Below are 19,342 nucleotides of genomic sequence, written 5' to 3'. Positions count from 1 at the left end.
TCTCTCTCTCTCTCTCTCTCTCTCTCTGTGTTTACTTGGTTTCTTGTCAATCTGAGATGCTTGAATATGAACAGCAATTTTCTGTTTGTGAGTTTGGATATAATGTGCCTTCATTTGCAACTAAGTCTGGAATTGTGCACTCTGTTTCCCATCATGTGCAAATAGAAAACAATTATATTGTTTTACGACATAACAACGTGAGACAAATTATTCAAATTTGATTACATTGAGATTGGAATGTGAATGCTGACAGCTAGGCAGCAACACAAATTAGAATCGGCCAATCAATAACCAAGATTATTGATCGACATATTCAAGCCATACTTGGCAACAAAAGGGTATGTGTTTCTATTGTCTCCGGCCTGTCTACAACCTGTCTCTAACCTGTCCAACCTGTCTCCAACCTGTCTCCAACCTGTCTCCGACCTGTCTCTAACCTGTCTCTAACCTGTCTCTGACCTGTCTACAGTGTAATCTACTGTGTGTCTACAGTTCTAGATGTTTTTTAAATCTCAGTGTTATTGGTCGTTCTCTGTCCCTTTTGTGACAGAGTGGAGTGGAACAGTGGAGTTTCTTTAATTCCATTCTTTAATTCTAAATCGATTGATACATTCTAAATTAATTCAGGACCATTGAAATGATGGGAATGATAATTCATTGGGGTTGGTTGCTTTGACAGTAATTATAAAAAATAAAAATAAAAAACTGGTTGAGAAATTCGTTCACCCTTCAAAGTTGACACCTCAGCAGGGGCATGGAGTAATGTTGCATAGTTATGATCCAATCCCCTGACTGCACTGTATCTGTGATGGATGGAATACCTCCTACTTCCATGGCCAGATATGGCTTTGGTTATTACTGACCTTGTCATTGGAAAGATTAAGAAGCGTTCTCCTGTGTGTTCTGACCTCTGACCCTGTCCTTGAACTAACCACCTCTCAACAGTCTCCAACACACCGTTTGTATGGTCCATCCCAAACCATCTCTCTCTCACAGGAGTTCTATCTAACCATCGAAATATAATTGCTAGAACGTGACTACCTATTCAAGTCATTGACACCATGATGGGGGAACCAGGAAGTAAAGAAGTATATGTATGTTCTAGTGATTGTTGAGCCCATAGAGACACTATGATTCTATATGTAATTCTATGATTCTATATGTAATTCTATGATTCTATATGTCATTATATGATTATATTTGTAATTCTATGATTCTATATGTACTTCTATGATTCTATATGTAATTCTATGATTCTATATGTAATTCTATGATTACATATAGTTGACCCATCCATTTCTCAATCACTGAAATCAAACACTGTTGCCCCCTTTTTACAGTTATAGCCCAGGCACACCGCAAAGACCAACTGCCAAAAGCAGAGGGTGGCCGCGGTGTGTTTGCGATCACCTGCTGGGTGTCGATGAACGGTGGCCATACAATATGTAGACTCGAAATGAACAGAAAATGACGGCCACCTGCAGCTTTAAAGAGCTTGTCATCATGTTTTGTTTTGGTCTTTACAGTCCCAGTATGTTTGACTGTTCAATAGGCTGTATTGATTGATCAGACATAGTCAGAAATAGTATGTTATGTTACTCCCATCTCTCTTTAAAACATTGACTTCCTTTTTATGCATCTATAATGACATTGTTACCCTACAGAATAATCAACTTTAATTCATTACAACCTTTTTTCTCTAAATGAAATGTAAAACGTGTTCCAGTTATTGTGCTTTATCATGTACAGTAGGACCTTTAGTGTTGATTCTGGTAGAACAAATTCTACCTCAGTCTAATCTAAGTCCTATATGTACTGTATACTGTATATTTAAAGTATCCCACATAGTTAGTGTCCCCTCTACGGGTTGATAGACAATGTACCCCATGCCCTAGAGCCATTGATGCTAGTCGTGCCGTACAGGGGCATACATTTCCCAAGATGCCCTCGGGATGGTCGTACGGTATGGGAACCGACAATTCCCTCCCAAGCTGTCAATGTGTGACAACACAGTGTGACATACTCCCCACTCCCCATCCTTCTTAAAGTCTTACGCCTCCTCTTACTCCAGAAATGTTGCGAGTGACCTTTGACCTTGTGCTGAGATGATGATGTAATGATGGTGGGGTCAGGCTGGCCTGGTAGCCAGTGGTAAGTTTGGTCCTCCAGACTGGCAGACAAGCAGTCAGTCCCTCTTATAATGCTGCTGTGCCTCACTGAGTCTGGGTCGTCCTGGGTAGTCTGTCTATCTGTGGCCTGTCTGTCTGTCCGCCCGTCCGTCTGTCTGTCTGTCTGTTTGTGACTCTCCTTTCTGTCATCACACTATGATGTCTGTGGTTTGGTTTTAACCATGTTGTCTCTCTATGGGCACCATCAGAAGGGGGACACCATCATTGCTTTAGACCAGCATGCATTACTCGGAATGTGTGTGTGTGTGTGTGTGTGTGTGTGTGTGTGTGTGTGTGTGTGTGTGTGTGTGTGTGTGTGTGTGTGTGTGTGTGTGTGTGTGTGCGTGTGCGTGTGTGTGTGTGTTTGTCTGTTCCACGTACCTCTTGTATTTTGATATCTTTCTGTTGAATTATCTTTTCATTGGCTTCTCTTCTTGATTTTTACTGTAGAAATGTGGATAGCAATGTGGATAGAAATGTGATACAGGAGAACTACTACGAGAAGACAGAATAACTTACTGGACCCATGCTTTCTATTTGGTCCAAAAGTTGAAGAACAGATTTTTATCAAATCATGTGCTTTACATTGTTGAGAAAACATTTAGTTACAGTATACCACTCTTTTAATAATGGAGATATGAATACAATGCAGGACAGAACTCGATTAGGTAACCATAGTGATGTAAGGTAAAATCTAAATCAAAACTAATCTTTCTAGTAAAACTACAGATGTAGGGTTTTAATTTGAGCCTGTTTGCTATAGCAGAAAAATAATCCTGCAGCAACAGGAAATCAGAATTATTATGCAAATTATAATTCATGGATATTTTTGTAGGGGTTGATTCATTTTTCATACGGGAAAATAAAGTCTGAAATTTCATATTGGAAATGACAAACTTCAGTAACCTTTTTAAACCTCAAATACACTACAAGTTTTACATTTCCTGCATCAACAGGGTGATCAAATTAAGATCCTACATCTTTAGTAGCCAGTCAAGTGTCGGGATGGAGTCGTTATATAAGAGTGGAATGAGGCTGGATCCATCCATCCATACTTTTAGTTTACAGACATTTAGATATTTTCTTTAATGTTCTTTTTGTTCTGTTTGATTTTAGTTTCCGTTGTCTTTTTGTTTTTCTTTCTGTTTCTGTTCCACTGTTCCTCATTGGATCACAGCCCAGAGGTGTGATTGGCCTTGCCTTGCAGAGCTCGACGCTGATTCGCTGAGGGCTGCCACACCCACACAACAGGCCAAACCCTTGACCTATAAGGGGGTGGGGTACTCCAAGGGGTCAGGCTGAGGCTGAAGGTGACAAATACCCCAAATACTGTGACAGTAAAATAAAGGCTAAATCTTTATTTGACATCTGCTTTATAGTGACTTCATTGTGTTATCCTTGATAGTTTTTTTAATATACCTACTGGCTGATTAATAAATTCCATCAATCAATCAAAAATCATCGCCCTGATGAAACAGCCTGCCGGGAATAGACAGTTATCATAAAGCTAAACTGATTATTAACAAATGGGACATCCTCAACTAAAATAATTGATCTAGCTAGAATCTGAAAGAATCATAGGTGTAAAATGCAGTTCATACAGAGACCTGGAGATTCAGGGGCCCTTGACCGGCATATTAACCCAGAGATGACTCGTTAGTCATGAGTCCAGTCATCAGTTCCATGCTGATAGCTTCACCGCTGTCCTTAGCTATGACCAAATCATTTGGAATGACTAGTTTTCCATTGCAAAAAGTATATACATTATCATAGACTGTAGTACCGCTAATGGCCTTCAATCAAAATAAAGATTTAGCCTTTGTTAGAATCCCTCCTCTATCTATGACTATGGTCTGGTCAGCTTTTGATGTTGTGTTCTTTGAGTGAGTTTGACCAKKATGGTCTGGTTGGAGGTGCTTTCACATGTTTTTACTGTGTTCTACTTTTTTCACTTTGTTAAGGAACTGGTGCTCTCACTCTCCCAGTCTCACCACCTGAACAATGGCAGTGAGAGAGATAGGGACAACCTTTTGGTGTTTCCAGGTCTAAGAACTATTAGATGGACTTAATCTGTAATGTTGAGTCAATGAGATACTGTAGTGCCATTTAGTCACATCAGGGTTGGGGTCAATTCTATTTCAACTCAGGAAGTAAACTGAAATTATTAATGAGGAAAATTGGCATTTGAATTTCAGTTTACTTCCTGAATTAAGTGAAAACCCATTGCCACATCTAGCCTTGCTCTCCTCTTGTCACTGTAGGCCCTGCTTGACAGACTCATGGTGCTTCACCCCCAATTGTGCCTGAGGCTACTGTATAGGCCTCTCTCTCTCTCTCTCTCTCTCTCTCTCTCTCTCTCTCTCTCTCTCTCTCTCTCGCTCTCTCTCGCTCTCTGCTCTCTCTGGTTGTGTGTTTTAGCTTACATCAGCTAGAAGGGCCTGTAGTGTAGCTTTGCGTTCCAAACGGACCCTATAGGGTGCCATTTGGGATGCTGGCAAGTAGTGTACAGTGCCTTCGGAAAGTATTCAGACCCCTTGACTTTTCCCACATTTTGTTACGTTACGGCCTTATTCTAAAATGGATTAAAATGTTTTCCCCACTCATCAATCTACACACAATACCTCATACAACACTTCAAATTTCACACACCTGTATTTGGGGAGTTTCTCCCATTCTTCTCTGCAGATYCCCTCAAGTTCTGTCAGGTTGGATGGGGAGCGTCGCTGCACAGATAGTCTCTCCAGAAATATTAGATCAGGTTCAAGTCCGGGCTTTGGCTGGGCCACTCAAGGACATTCAGAGAAACTCCTGAGTTGTCTTCGCTGTGTGCTTAGGGTCATTGTCCTGTTGGTGTCACGTCTGCTCCTGCTCTTCCCTCCCCTGGCTCTTGAGGGCGCCGGGCTGCCCTGCATCACGCACTCCTGCCATCTATTACACACACACCTGCTTTCCCTCGTCACGCGCATCAGTGAAATTGGACTCACCTGGACTCAGTCATCACCTGTTGATTTCCTCCTCCATATTTGTCAGTTCCCTTGCTCTGTTCCCCACTGCTGCATTAATTGTTTTTTGTCTGTGTTACTCGTTTGCTGACGCTGTTCCTGTCTTGTTCCATGTCCGTTCTATATTAAATGTTTGACTCCMCGTACCTGCTTCGTCTCTCCAGCRTCATTCCATGTGACAGTTCACAGTTCACCCCAGTCTGAGGTCCTGAGCGCTTTTTAGCAGGCTTTCATCAAGGATCTCTCTGTACTTTGCTCTGTTCATCTTTCCCTTGATCCTGACTAGTCTCCCAGTCCCTGCCACTGAAAAACCTCCCCACAGCATGATGCTGCCACCACCATGCTTCACCGTAGGGATGGTGCCAGGTTTCCTACAGATGTGACGCTTGGCATTCAGGCCAAGAGTTCAATCTTGGTTTCATCAGACCAGATAATCTTGTTTCTCATGGTCTGAGAGTCTTTAAGTGCCTTTTGGCATTGCTCTGACATGCACTGTCAACTGTGGGACCTTATATAGATAGTCAAATGGCCAAATCGCCCCTAGTGGCCTCATGGGTGAAATGTTGTTAATAGTTTTCAGATGTTTTTTTACAGAAAATCTGGTGTTTCTATGTTAAACAGTTTTGTTATAATTCAGTCTTCTGTGATGTATATAAAGTGTACTATTAGAACGTAAACTGAAAATGTAATACATTTCAACACTATATCTGACATGGTACAGGTGTTTTCAATTTTTTAAGCCCATAACCATGTGTGTGAGGTGTATACTTTTGTTTCAAAGTAGATTTGTTTAAGACTACCAAGAAACACTCTGTGTGACTCTGATTTAGCCCACTGCAGTAAAAGGTTAAAGACCATTGAAATCCTTGCTGCTTGGTTGATTGAAGTCGCCAATACTTTCCCACTCTGCAATAGCCCCCTTACCACATGCCCCTAGCCCCTTAAACTGATGCTTAAACTCAGTTGCAGGGTTCCTATTCAATTTCCATGGATAAAACAGGGATTATCCAAGAGCTATGGTCCAATGAGTATGTAACATTGTTAGGATGTACATGTTAGTCATTTAGTAGAAGCTCTTATCCAGAGCGACTTACAGGAGCAATTCAGGTTAAGTGCCTTGCTCAAAGGCACATCAACAGATTTTTCACCTAGTCAGCTCAGGGATTGAAACCTTTTGAGTTACTGGCCCAACGCTCTTAGCCGCTAGGTTACCCTCCGCCCGCTATGTAGACGGTGATGCCTAGTTGACGGCAGCTGCTGTACTGTGCGTGAGAGTGGGGAGCAAGGTGGAGCATTAAACAGCATTACTTACCCCTGTCAAGTCCTCTCAGTTCTTCACAAGTGCATAGGGCATCGTTTAGGGGTTGATTTGGGATCGGGCCATTGTGTGTGAGAGTGGGGGAGAAGCACCGTTTCTTTGAGGTTGTGTGCTGTTAACTGTTCCTGTGTGTAATTCTACTGTACTCAGTGTCTCTCCAGTGGTCCTTCCAGTACCATCCAGTGCCAAATAACTACTGAGTCCAATCTCCCTCTAACCCCCTTTCTCAACCCTTTACTACTGTCAGTGTGTGGTTAGCTGTATATGACTGTATGTGACATTCCTATTTTATTCTAATGCTGTGTGAATATGATAAGATGATTTTTGTCAAAACAAAATGACCTACATGTACATATTTACCTGTATTCTTTCTCTTACGTTCCATTAGTTTGTCTGTCTTAGATTATATTGGAAATTATGCCTCAGCCAAGAGTGACAGACATGGAGAGACAATGTTAGAGGGGCCAGGGTAAGGTTCTACAAGTCTGTTGGGTTTTAATATGAACTTTTACAGGTTGTAATCTCTCTCCTTCCCTCCTCCACCTGCTCCTCCTCCTCCTCCTGCTCCCTGGTCCCCTTCGCCCGTCTGTCTGTATTTGTATTGAATCAGTCGTGTGCTATGGCAACACTATTTCCCCTTTGTCTTATGCCTCTCTCTCTCTCCCTCCTCTCTTTTTCTCTCTCTCTCTCTCAACCACAAGTTTCTTTGCAGGTACAAAGGAGTTTGTCACATTTCTCCCATCTACCCTAAAATAACAGAAACAAATCCCTCCTCCCGCAGTCTACCTTTTACTGCTACTAAAACACTACGCACATAAAACCTATACTAAACATTGACCTTCTCTCTCAATGTATATACATATATAAATGCAATATTATACATGTATACCTACATGCATATAGATTTATGTGTGTATGTCAAGCAACTCTCTCCACCCAATGCCAGTCCTATTGCTCCAAGGGCTCTCGTCTGAGTCTTATCTACCTTTAGAGAATTTTCTCACTACTTCTAACAGTTTGGAACCTCTTTTGCTTCTCTGTTTGTGTGTAGGTGTCTATAATCAGTCTGGTAGCTAATGCACTGGGCTACTCGGATCTAGGTCCTATTAAATCACTAAGGACACTAAGGGCCTTGAGACCCCTCAGAGCCTTGTCACGTTTTGAAGGGATGAGGGTAAGATCCTAAAGCTAAGCAGCTGATTCTTACGCATGCCCATTCAACAGTATTAAAGCATGCTAGAAAGTGAAATATTATAAAAAAGTATACCAAGCTATTTTTTTTATGACAAAAAAACATTCCAAAATTAATTTATTGGGGGAACTTTTTTAAATATAAACTTTATGAAACTAGCCAAGACAAGAAGTCCCCTTTCCATGCAACAAATCTTTTACCATACGTCACATTACTATTTATATATACACATCATGATGCAGCTGGGAGTGTGAAGGAATGTTGCGCATTAATGCTACAAAGTGATACAGTAATACCATTAGAAACTATTTCCCTGGTTTTGATTGAATCTTTAAAAAAAAATACATCTAAATACTAATTGATATTTTCTGAATTTCCACTATTTACAGGAATAAAAAATAAAATAGAGAGTGGAACTAGAGGAAAATGTCACAAAGCTGCTCATCACATAAAAACAAAGCAGCCTCATCACATTAAAAACAAAAGCTGCCTCATCACATAAAAACAAAGCTGGCCTCATCACATAAAAACAAAAGCAGCCTCATCACATAAAAACAAAGCTGCCTCATCACATAAAAACCAAAAGCTGCCTCATCAACAATAAAAACAAAGCTGCGTCATCACATAAAACAAAGCTGCCTCATACATAAAAACAAAGAAGCCTCTCACATAAAAAACAAAGCTTGCTCATCCACATAAAAAAAAAGCAGCCTCATCACATAAAAACAAAGCTGCCTTATCACATAAAAACAAAGCTGCCTCATCACATAAAACAAAGCAGCCTCGTCACATAAAAACAAAGCAGCCTCATCACATAAAAACAAAGCTGCCTCATCACATAAAAACAAAGCTGCCTCTTCACATAAAAACTAAAATAATTAATAATTTTTTGGGTTTTAATGATTGGCTCGAGAGATACGGTGAAATTATTATTAGTTAAAGCTCTGTGTAAACAAAGCCAAGCTACATACCATTTCATAAAGCATTTGAATCAACAATTCGCTGTTTATTTGGCCCGATTCTCAATCTCTGCTGCCTTGATTCTCAATTCCCCTACCACTACCTGCACCCCACCTGGTTGTTGTCATCCTCCTCTATCTCTTTATCCCATGTAGTCCTTTTCCATCTCCCCATCCTTAGACTGGTTTGAACTTACTACCCTCTCCACCTCAGTTTAGTCCTCCACCACCAACCTCCACCCCACCCTGCCTCTCCTCCTACCCTTCCACTGCTCACTCCATCCTGACCCAGTAGATCTGCTGGGCCTGCAGTAGGTCTCAGTCTGGCTGCTCCTCTTTGTGTCCTGCTTGTCCGGGACTGAGAAAGAAACCACACATACACTCCACACTCACATTGTTGTGGGTGTGGAATATTTGCTAAGCTTCTGCCTGTGTCTTTGTGATCATCACTTTGTGTTAAATAACTGAGATCTTTAAGGGCTGAATCGCAGAGATCGGTTAAGTTATGTCAGTTAGTTCAATGTAGACCAGACACCTGAAACTGCCGGCCTGTGGGCCAGATACGTCTTAAGTAAACGCGGACCAGATTCAGTATCTTAGCTTGTTTGTCTTCTTCTTAACCCGGAGTCAGAAGCTTAGGAAATATGCTGATAGGCTGCCATCTCACAAGGCATTACTGTCCCCATGTCACAACACGACACGTTGCATAGCAACCATACTGCAGGTCTTATAGAGCTTCCTACTTCCTGCTTCCTATTGCCTTCCACTCCCGCTAGGTCGGAAATATACAGGTTAAGACAACTTCGTCACAGATTTGGGACCATAGTTGCAAAGAGTTAAAGGATATTTGAATCCTGTTGTCTTAACCTTTGTCATTTTCAATCTAGCTTTTAATTCCTACTTCCTGCTTCCTGTTGCCTTCCATTCCCACAGGAAGTGATTCTGGGAGGCAACATTGTTTAGCTCACTGGAGCGCTCTCTTATATTGTATCTTAAATCTTATATTTTCTTATAATAGAGGAGTGAGTTGGGTTGGGTGGGCAGCAGGGCCGATATTATATGAACCTATTAGGACCACATTAGGACAACACTAGTCTTTCTTAACCCCTAGACAGTCGCATGTCACCTCTTCCTCTTCATAGTGTCCCAAAAATGACAGACCAGGTGTGGTAGACTAGATGTGTGCCATGCACCACTGTTAATACGGTACAGGAGAGGTTAGCTAATCATCAATTTGACTGACATTTCCATTCATGCTGAAGTTCCCATCCATACAAAATATCCACTGGCTAAAATATGACAACGAGGTTGCAAATACGAGCTGATGACATCACAAAACCTTTAGGCCCTGGATAGGCTTTATGGTTGTTTACTACTATACTTATGAATGAGTCCACATCACAACACGTTTACATGACAGTCTGGTTTGTCCACTTTGCTCAGAGATGAGACTAGCGTAGAATTAGAAGGATTCTGTTTCTATGGCGGCTAAACTGGTCAAAATTCCAATATAATATTTTGGTGAAAAAAATCATGGTACATTCTTAAAGGAACGTTGTAGTCAAACATTGCATTACCCCTATTAATGATCTCAATCAATGGGAGTGTGGTAGGAGGTGACGGTGGCCCAGTAGGCTAATACTTGTAGCAGTGAAAAAGCAAACACAATATAATTAGATCCTGTCTGTACTTACTCACCAATTCAATACAATGTTGTCTACTGTATGTTCATCAATTGATTTGCCTTTTTTTTTTTTTTTTTTTCTAAAAGGAAAATTGACAAATCAAAGTGGTAAATAAATGGATAGGGAATTACGAGAATGGAGAGATGACACCGACAACCATAATAATGAAAGAGATTCTGGAGAGTTAGAATGTTGAGAACTCTTGTTGACTTGAGCTTCCTGGCTGTGGTCATGGAAGGTTGTGTGGTGGAGGAAGCCAATGCAAGTCAACAGCTCTGGGAGCGAGCAGCATAACACAGCTATCATTTGAATATATTGCTATGCTTAACATGCAATGATGCAATGGGCTGTACCTACCTACCTGAATGCCTATAGTCACTTGTTAAATGCTTTATCTGTTACTATGCTGCTTTGTAGCCTCATTGTTACTTTTGAGCAATGCAATGTACAAGAATGACACAGTCGCCAAGTCATCCTCACACTTGTGTTACTACAGATTTTCTAATGAGCTTGCACTCTAGTCTTTGGTTGCATTTTAATGTTTAGTCACAAAATATTTGTTGTATTTTTAACTTAAAATGTATTTTAAAAATACCTTCTAGCTGCATCATGTCAGACTTGCAGCAGACACATTAGCAGGAAACAGATCCCGAATTACAGACCTTAGAATCATATAACAGATGGCTGAGTTCTTAGAACCTTAGAACAGAGGTCTGAGTTCTTAGAACATAGGTCTGAGATCTTAGAACCTTAGAACATAGGTCTGAGTTCTTAGAACAGAGGTCTGAGTTCTTAGAACAGATGTCTGAGTTCTTAGAACAGATGTCTGAGTTCTTAGAACCTTAGAACAGATGTCTGAGTTCTTAGAAACAGAGGTCTGAGTTCTTAGAACAGATGTCTGAAGTTCTTAGAACAGATGTCCTGAGTTCTAGAACAGAGGTCTGAGTTCTTAAACAAGAGGTCTGAGTTCTTAGAACAGAGGTCTTACTGAGTTCTTAGAACAGAGGTCTGAGTTCTTAAAACAGAAGTTGAGTTCTTAGAACAGATGTCTGAGTTCTTAGAACCTTTAGAAACAGATGATGTCTGAGTTCTTAGAACAGAGGCTGAGTTCTTAGAACAGAGGTCTGAGTTCTTAGAACAGATGTCTGAGTTCTTAGAACAGATGTCTGAGTTCTTAGAACCTTAGAACAGATGCTGAGTTCTTAGAACAGAGGTCTGGAGTTCCTAGAACAGATGTCTGAGTTCTTTAGAACAGATGTCTGAGTTCTTAGAACAGATGTCTGAGTTCTTAGAACCTTAGAACAGATGGTTCTGAGTTCTTAGAACAGAGTCTGAGTTCTAGAACAGATGTCTGAGTTCTTAGAACAGAGGTCTGAGTTCTTAGAACAGATGTCTGAGTTCTTAGAACAGATGTCTGAGTTCTTAGAACCTTAGAACAGATATCTGAGTTCTTAGAACAGAGGTCTGAGTTCTAACTCTACACAATCCATTCTTGACTGTTCTTAAATGTTGTGTCCAAAGATACCCAAGTGTCAAATCCACTTGTCTGATAGATATATAATATATAGACAATAAACCTTTTGGCCGATTATCTCTCTATCCAAAACATTTCTCTATCTGTTTGTTTATCGATTTGAACTGTTCTTGAAATTGCACCACAATGCCATGTAACAACACGCATGTACTCAAATTGCCGATGCACATTATGAACTTTTGAAAGCCATTTTCCCTCATTGTTTTGATAAGGTTTTTGATTTTTGATAAGGCATGAACCATTTTATTATATAATGCATGGTTAATATTACCTTGAACACTTTGAATCTTTGAAACAAGTCAAATTCTACCGCCTCGGCAAGTAGTTCATTCTCTCAGCATGTGTGCAGTGATGTGTTCTCCTACAGATGTAGGAACTTAATTCAAGCCCGTTTGCTACAGAAGGAAAATAATCCTGCAGTAACAAGAAATGTAGATTATAATTAATATAATTTATTTGTAAGGGTTGATACATTTTTCATTAAGACAAATCTAATCTGACATTTTAATTTGGAAATTACGAACTTTAGATGCCTTTTAAAACCTTCACTACACGTTTGCATTTCCTGCTGTGCAGAACAATTCTCAGCAACAAAAAAGAGTTTGAATTAAGATCCTACGTATGTGAGAGGTGGGAGGTGTGACATTACTGTCATGACGCGGTATACTGCTAACTCTACGCATTGTGATCATTCCTCTCAAAAGGTAGCTTTCTCTTTACAGCTTCTGCATTTTTCATGACAGATTCTTACATGTATTATTAGAGGTCCAAGCACAATGAATAGCCTATGTGCCTTGTTTGTATTCTAATTCAGTTCAATTCACCAAGATATTTTTTATAATCTGTTTTTGGGTTACTCACACAGAAAGAAATTGGCACCCAACAACCTGAAGGTTCCCTTTGTGGCCGTATGGTGTTTATCCAACCCCAGTGCCTTAGCAGCCAGTTAGCAGCCAGTTAGCAGCCAGTTAGCAGCCAGTTAGCAGCCAGTTAGCAGCCAGTAACTCCATATTCCATAATCATTCAAGAGGAACAGTCAAAGGCCTGTACTTAACGCTTCCAATAATACACATACTGTAGAGAGGAGAGTATCGATGATGTCATCACTAACATGTTTAACTGTAAGAGAAGAGTGTACCTACATTTTAGGTTATGATAAAGACAGCCAGTTGTGCAAGTCATATTTTTCCAAGAACCAATGGGTAAATATCAAKAATTAAAATGACCATTGAACAGCTCCCCCTGACTGTAGCTTTAAGTAATCAATGCAGGGTCCTGCACATTGCTGAGAGAACACTGCTCCTGAAGCTCAGTCTGCTCTCTGTCTGCCTGTCTGTATACAAGGAGGGAATATGGCTCCAAAAACCAAGTCTGTCCGCTAAAAACAGACGACATGCATGCTCAGCTCAGCTGTGTCTGACAGCTGCTGGTCTAGTCTGGTTAGCCTGCCTAACACTGTGAGCTAGCGTTCAACCCCACTATGCACTACGACACTGAGCTTAATGCACATCAGTGTATGGAAGGGCCGGTCGGTCCGGAGATAGAAGCTGTAAAGGGGGCTAGCCGTGGGTGTTATGGATGTGGGAAGCAGTCTATGGGTTGCGTCTCAAACAAATGGCACACTATTCCCTATATAGTTAACTACTTTCTAGCAGAAAGTGCACTGCTTTTTACCCGGGCCCACAGGGCTCTACCCGGGTCCACAGGGCTCTACCCGGGTCCATAGGGCTCTACCAGGGCCCACAGGGCTCTACCCGGGTCCACAGGGCTCTACCCGGGCCCACAGGGCTCTACCCGGGCCCACAGGGCTCTACCCGGGCCCACAGGGCTCTACCAGGGCCCACAGGGCTCTACCAGGGTCCACAGGGCTCTACCCGGGCCCACAGGGCTCTACCAGGGTCCATAGGGCTCTGCTCAAAGTAATGCACTATACATTATAGAGAATGGGGTGCCATTTAGGATGCATCCTATGGATAAAACTGCTTTCCATTGCATCACGTCTGGGTGGGAGGTGTTTTAGGGAAAGGGACAAGGGGAGGGAGGGAGGGTGGTGAATGTTTGGGAGAAGATGAGGCTGCATACTGGCATGGCAAAACAGTTGTGGTTCAATTAGTTTAAGACAGTTCTATGATCTCAAAAGGAAAGTGGGGTGCATGCATGCATGTCTGTCTGTCTGTATGTATGTATGTCTGTCTGTATGTATGTATGTATGCGCAGACCCCTTGGGCAGTCCTAGTCGTGTTCTCGATCAGATCAAATACAATTCATTGTAATTATAACAGAACTGATAATACTCTTTCACTGTTATACTATATGTTACTATACTATATTATACTATAATAATGATGTACTATACTGTACTGTACTACAATATACACAAACATACTAAATATTATAGTCTAATTATAACCAGTGAACTATACTATACTTTATACAACGTTATGTATCATAATAACGTTAAAACACAATTTGTAATATGACTCGATAATGGAACATAGTACATGTCAAATTAGTTTTTGCTGCCACTTTCTCCTTTATGATGCCATGACAGTATGCAGCTGCTCTGAGGGGGGTTGATAGGTATCATCATGGAGTATGTTTTGAATCTCTCACACTGTCCTGTCCTCCTGTCTCCCCTGTCTAGGTGGTAGTCAACGCCCTAGTGGGAGCCATCCCCTCCATTATGAATGTGTTGCTGGTTTGCCTCATCTTTTGGCTGATTTTCAGTATCATGGGAGTCAACTTGTTTGCGGGCAAGTATTACTACTGTTTCAACCAGACAGCAGAGGAGTACTTTGAGGCCAGCGAGGTCAACAACAAGACACAGTGCCTGGCCCTCATTGAACAGAACTTCACTGAGGTCAGGTGGAAGAATGTCAAGATCAACTTTGACAATGTTGGCGCCGGATACCTGGCTCTGCTCAAGGGTAGCCGTCGTCTCGGCTGCTCGGCGCTCGGTCTCGGCGGGGTCGCGCGCGGACGCCGGGGACGCGGCGTCGGCAGCTCGTCATCGTGCGTGCCGGCCGATCTGTCGCATCATGTCATTACTCACCGGAAGTACGCAGAGTACGTCAAGATCTCTGCCTCTCAGGTCAGTCAAGGAGGTTCAGAGAGAGAAGACGATGGTACAAAAGAGACGAGGAGAGAGACCGCCAACACTAAGAGATCGAGGTCTCAGGTACGCGCTGAGCGAAGTCTGTAACCAGTCGACGCTGATCCGGGCAGATGCGAGAGATGGCGCTATCGAGTCATCTCTGCAATGAATCATGTAAGGAGGTGGGAGTGTAGGCATCTAGCAACGGGCGCGCAACGTTGACAAGAGAAGAGAGAGTATAAAGTCACGAGAGGATGAGAGCAGAATTTTGGATGGCAGATCTCTCGCGATCCTCAGCTCTCAATGGCGTCTTAATTGCTCAGGTAGTCTCTCTCTCCTCTTCCTTCCATCGTGCACAGTGCTCTTCTCGCCGCTTCCTCGCCGCTTCCTCGCTCCCCCTCTTCCTCTCTCCCCCTCTCTGTGACATTTCTGTTTTTCAAATGTGCACATTTCTGTTTTTCCACATGTGCACATTTCTGTTTTTCCACATGTGCACATTTATGTTTTTCACATGCACATTTCTGTTTTTCCCACATGTGCACATTTCTGTTTTTCCACAGGACACATCAGATTTAGGTTTGAAATGTGTATTTTTGGTATTTTGAATATTCAAAGTTAATCGGATCTCTTTGTCGCCAAAGGCGACATTCAAAGGCTGGATGGACATCATGTACGCAGCCATAGACTCCAGAAGGSTGGAGGACCAGCCCATCTATGAAGACAACCTCTACATGTACATCTACTTCGTCATCTTCATCATCTTCGGATCCTTCTTCACCCTCAACCTCTTCATCGGTGTCATCATTGACAACTTCAACCAACAGAAGAAAAAGATACGACCTATTTTCTTACCTCCTCCTCCTGTCTCTTTTTTATAAATATTATACGCCTTGTTGTAAAACATCGAGGCTCATACATGCCAATAACAAGTTTTAAAGCATTATTCCTGTATATAAAGTGTTACGCTCAATGACATTTGAAAGCAAGGTTGTGGTCTATTCCATTTCAATTCCAGTCAGTTCAGGAAGTACACTGATATTCCAATTCCAAATCACTTCAATGCTTGTCAATTAGGAAAATGTGGACTTTTCTTATGTGGAAATAGTTTCTTATTGACTGAAATTGAAATGGATTTGACCTCAACCCTGTTTGAAAGTAAAACTGTTGAATGTAGGTATTTACACTGTTTGAATACTGCTCTAAACATATAGAAGTGCAGCATACAATAATGGTCTATTGTATTATAGGTTGGGGTTAGGGTTTGGCTCATTTGTTAGGGATGGTGTTGGGGTTGGTTGTAACCAAATGTGTGTGTGTGTCCCTATTCTTTAGGGTTATGGAAGTGTTTCCCAAACTCGTTCCTCAGGACCCCAGGTGGTGCACGTTTTGGTTTTTGCTCCAGCACTACACAGCGGATTCAAAAGATCAAAGCTTGACATTGAGTTGATTTTTTGAATCAGCTGTGTAGTGCTATGGCAAAAACCACTAAACATACACCTCTTAGGGTCCCCCGGACTGAGTTTGGGAACCATGGGTTAGTTAGGGTTAGGTTTGGGTTGTAACCAAATGTTTGTGTGTCCCTTTACTTTGGAGGTCAGGACATCTTCATGACAGAGGAACAGAAGAAGTACTACAACGCCATGAAGAAACTGGGTTCAAAGAAGCCCCAGAAACCCATTCCCAGACCACAGGTTGGCTGTTGCTCCCGGCATTTTTTAGCCTGGCTTTTTCATGCACTTTATTAGCAGTAAAAATCACTCCATATTTGTTTATCCAGCTCCACACTTAGAGTGTGGGACCAGGCTAGGTCTGTATGGTGTTGAACACTGCCACACACAGGAGGCTGCTGAGGGGAGAACGGCTCATAATAATGGCCGGAATGGAGTATGTGGAATGTCACCAAAAACATGGAAACCAAGGAAACCATGGGTTTGATGTACTTGATACCATTCCATATCTCCGCTCCAGCTATTTCCACGAGCCCATCCTCCCCAATTAAGGTACCACCAACCTCCTGTGCTGCCACAACATATTGAAATCAGTATTTTCAGTATTTCATTGTTGACGTAGCACTGTGTATTATGTTAACACTGAAATGCTGAAATAGGAATTTCAATCCATTGTGGCAGTTTTTCCCTTCGATTAACGAAATGTGTGTTGTTGCTGTTGTTGTTCTTGTGTTTGTGTCTTTGTGTCTGCATGCGTACATGTGTGTGTGTGTCTCTGCATGCGTTGTGTGTGGTGTGTGTGTGTGTGTGTGTGTGTGTGTGTGTGTGTGTGTGTGTGTGTGTGTGTGTGTGTGTGTGTGGTGTGTGTGTGTGTGTGTGTGTGTGTGTGTTGTGTGTGTGTGTGTCTCTGCATGCGTGTGTGTGTGTGTGGTGTGTGTGTGTGTGTGTGTGTGTGTGTGTGTGTGTGTCTCTGCATGTGTACTTGTGTGTGTGCATGGTGCCTTGTTGTTGTCTCCTTGTCTCCACAGAACTATATCCAAGGTTGGTGTTTGACTTTGTGACCCAGCAAGTGTTCGACATCTCCATTATGATGTTGATCTGCCTCAACATGGTCACCATGATGGTGGAGACAGACGACCATTCGGATGAGACGGAGAACATCCTCTATTGGGTCAACTTCATCTTCATCGTGGCGTTCACCATCGAGTTCGTACTGAAACTCTTCGCCCTGCGCCACTACTACTTCACCAATGGCTGGAACGTGTTCGACACGGTCGTAGTCGTCCTGTCCATCGCGGGTGAGTGAAGTGGGGCTGTGTCTAAAGTGGTACCCTCTTCCTTATTTAGTGCACTACTTTTTTTACCAGGACTCATAGGACTCTGGTCGAAAGTAGGTCACTGTATTGGGAATAGGGTGCCATTTTGGGCGCATACTGTACAACACCATGATCATAGAAAGCCTCCGTAGACTCAGCCAGACTTTGGTTTATCTACTGAGTACTCTTTATTTAATGTATGTTTATTTAACTAGCCAAGTCAATTAAAAAACAAATTCTCATTTACAATGACGGCCTACACCGGCCAAACCCGGACGACGCTGGGCCAATTGTGGCGCCGCCTTATGGGACTCCCAATCACGGCCGGTTGTGATACAGTCTGGATTCGAACCAGAGTGTCTGTAGTGATGCTTCTAGCACTAAGATGCTGTGCCTTAGACTGCTATGCACTCGGGAGCATAGACAGTAATCTTTCATACACAGTATATTTGGGATTTCAGAAAGCAGCTTTTCTATCAAACAGATCAATAAATGACAGGTCTTGGATCTTAATTCGATCACTCTTTTGTTTTGAGAATTTTCCTGCACCACAGGAAATGCAGATGAGCTTTTGATTTACATAAATTCACTGAAAACCCACGGTTATATTAACAGTATTGCATTTTTCAGGTAGCATACATTTGGCCAGCTAACAGCCTAACCACTGATTATATCAAATCAAATGTTATTGGTCACATACACATGGTTAGCAGATGTTAATGCGAGTGTGGCGAAATGCTTGTGCTTCTAGTTCCGACCATGCAGTAATATCTAACAAGTAATCTAACAATTTCACAACAACTACCTTGTACACACAAGTGTAAAGGAATGATTAAGAATATGTACATATAAATATATGGATGAGTGATGACCGAACGGCATAGGCAAGATGCAGTAAATGGTATAGAGTACAGTATATACATATGAGATGAGTAATGTAGGGTATGTAAACATTATATAAAGTGGCATTGTTTAAAGTGACTAGTGATACATTTATTACATCCAATTTTTTGTTATTGAAGTGGCTAGAGATTTGAGTCAGTATGTTGGCAGCAGCCACTCAATGTTAGTGATGGCTGTTTAACAGTCTGATGGCCTTGAGATAGAAGCTGCTTTTCAGTCCAGCTTTGATGCACCTGTACTGACCTCACCTTCTGGATGATAGCAGGGTGAACAGGCAGTGGCTCGGTTGGTTGTTGTCCTTGATGATCTTTTTGGCCTCTTTAAGTTAGACATTGGTTTGAGTCTAGGCTGTTGCAGGGACCATATTAACATCACACCAGCAGTTATGACTGCAGTAAAATTCCATGTGACCTTTGAGACACAGTAATCTCCTTTTATGCACTCTGGCACATGCTTTGGTAGTATCCAACTTCCTAACTACCATCAGGTCCTAAAGCCTGGTATTCAGGGCTCTATTGTCCCTTCAACCACTCTGGCATCAATAAAAATGCAGAGAGAAAATCACATCAAACACTTATCATCAAACACAGTAGACCTATAGTACTTTAAAAACTCACCTCACTGTGATGATCAATTTGAAAGAAGGAAGTTCAACAGCACGTTGAAACCGTGTAAAACATGGTTTGTTGTGGGTGTTGTTTCAAAGCCTAACACAACGAAAAT

At 41.9% G+C, this 19,342-nt stretch overlaps 1 pseudogene; it reads left to right on the top strand.

Annotated features, from left to right (window-relative positions):
- The window catches only part of LOC111966143 (sodium channel protein type 8 subunit alpha-like), a 125,413-nt pseudogene that overhangs the window by 89,003 nt on the left and 17,068 nt on the right, over positions 1–19,342 (top strand).

The sequence above is a fragment of the Salvelinus sp. IW2-2015 genome, linkage group LG7 (genome assembly GCF_002910315.2).
Source record: "Salvelinus sp. IW2-2015 linkage group LG7, ASM291031v2, whole genome shotgun sequence".
In the NCBI taxonomy this organism is placed as follows: domain Eukaryota; kingdom Metazoa; phylum Chordata; class Actinopteri; order Salmoniformes; family Salmonidae; genus Salvelinus; species Salvelinus sp. IW2-2015.
Note: the sequence above shows the minus strand (reverse complement) of the source record. Positions and strands in the feature narration are given on the sequence as shown.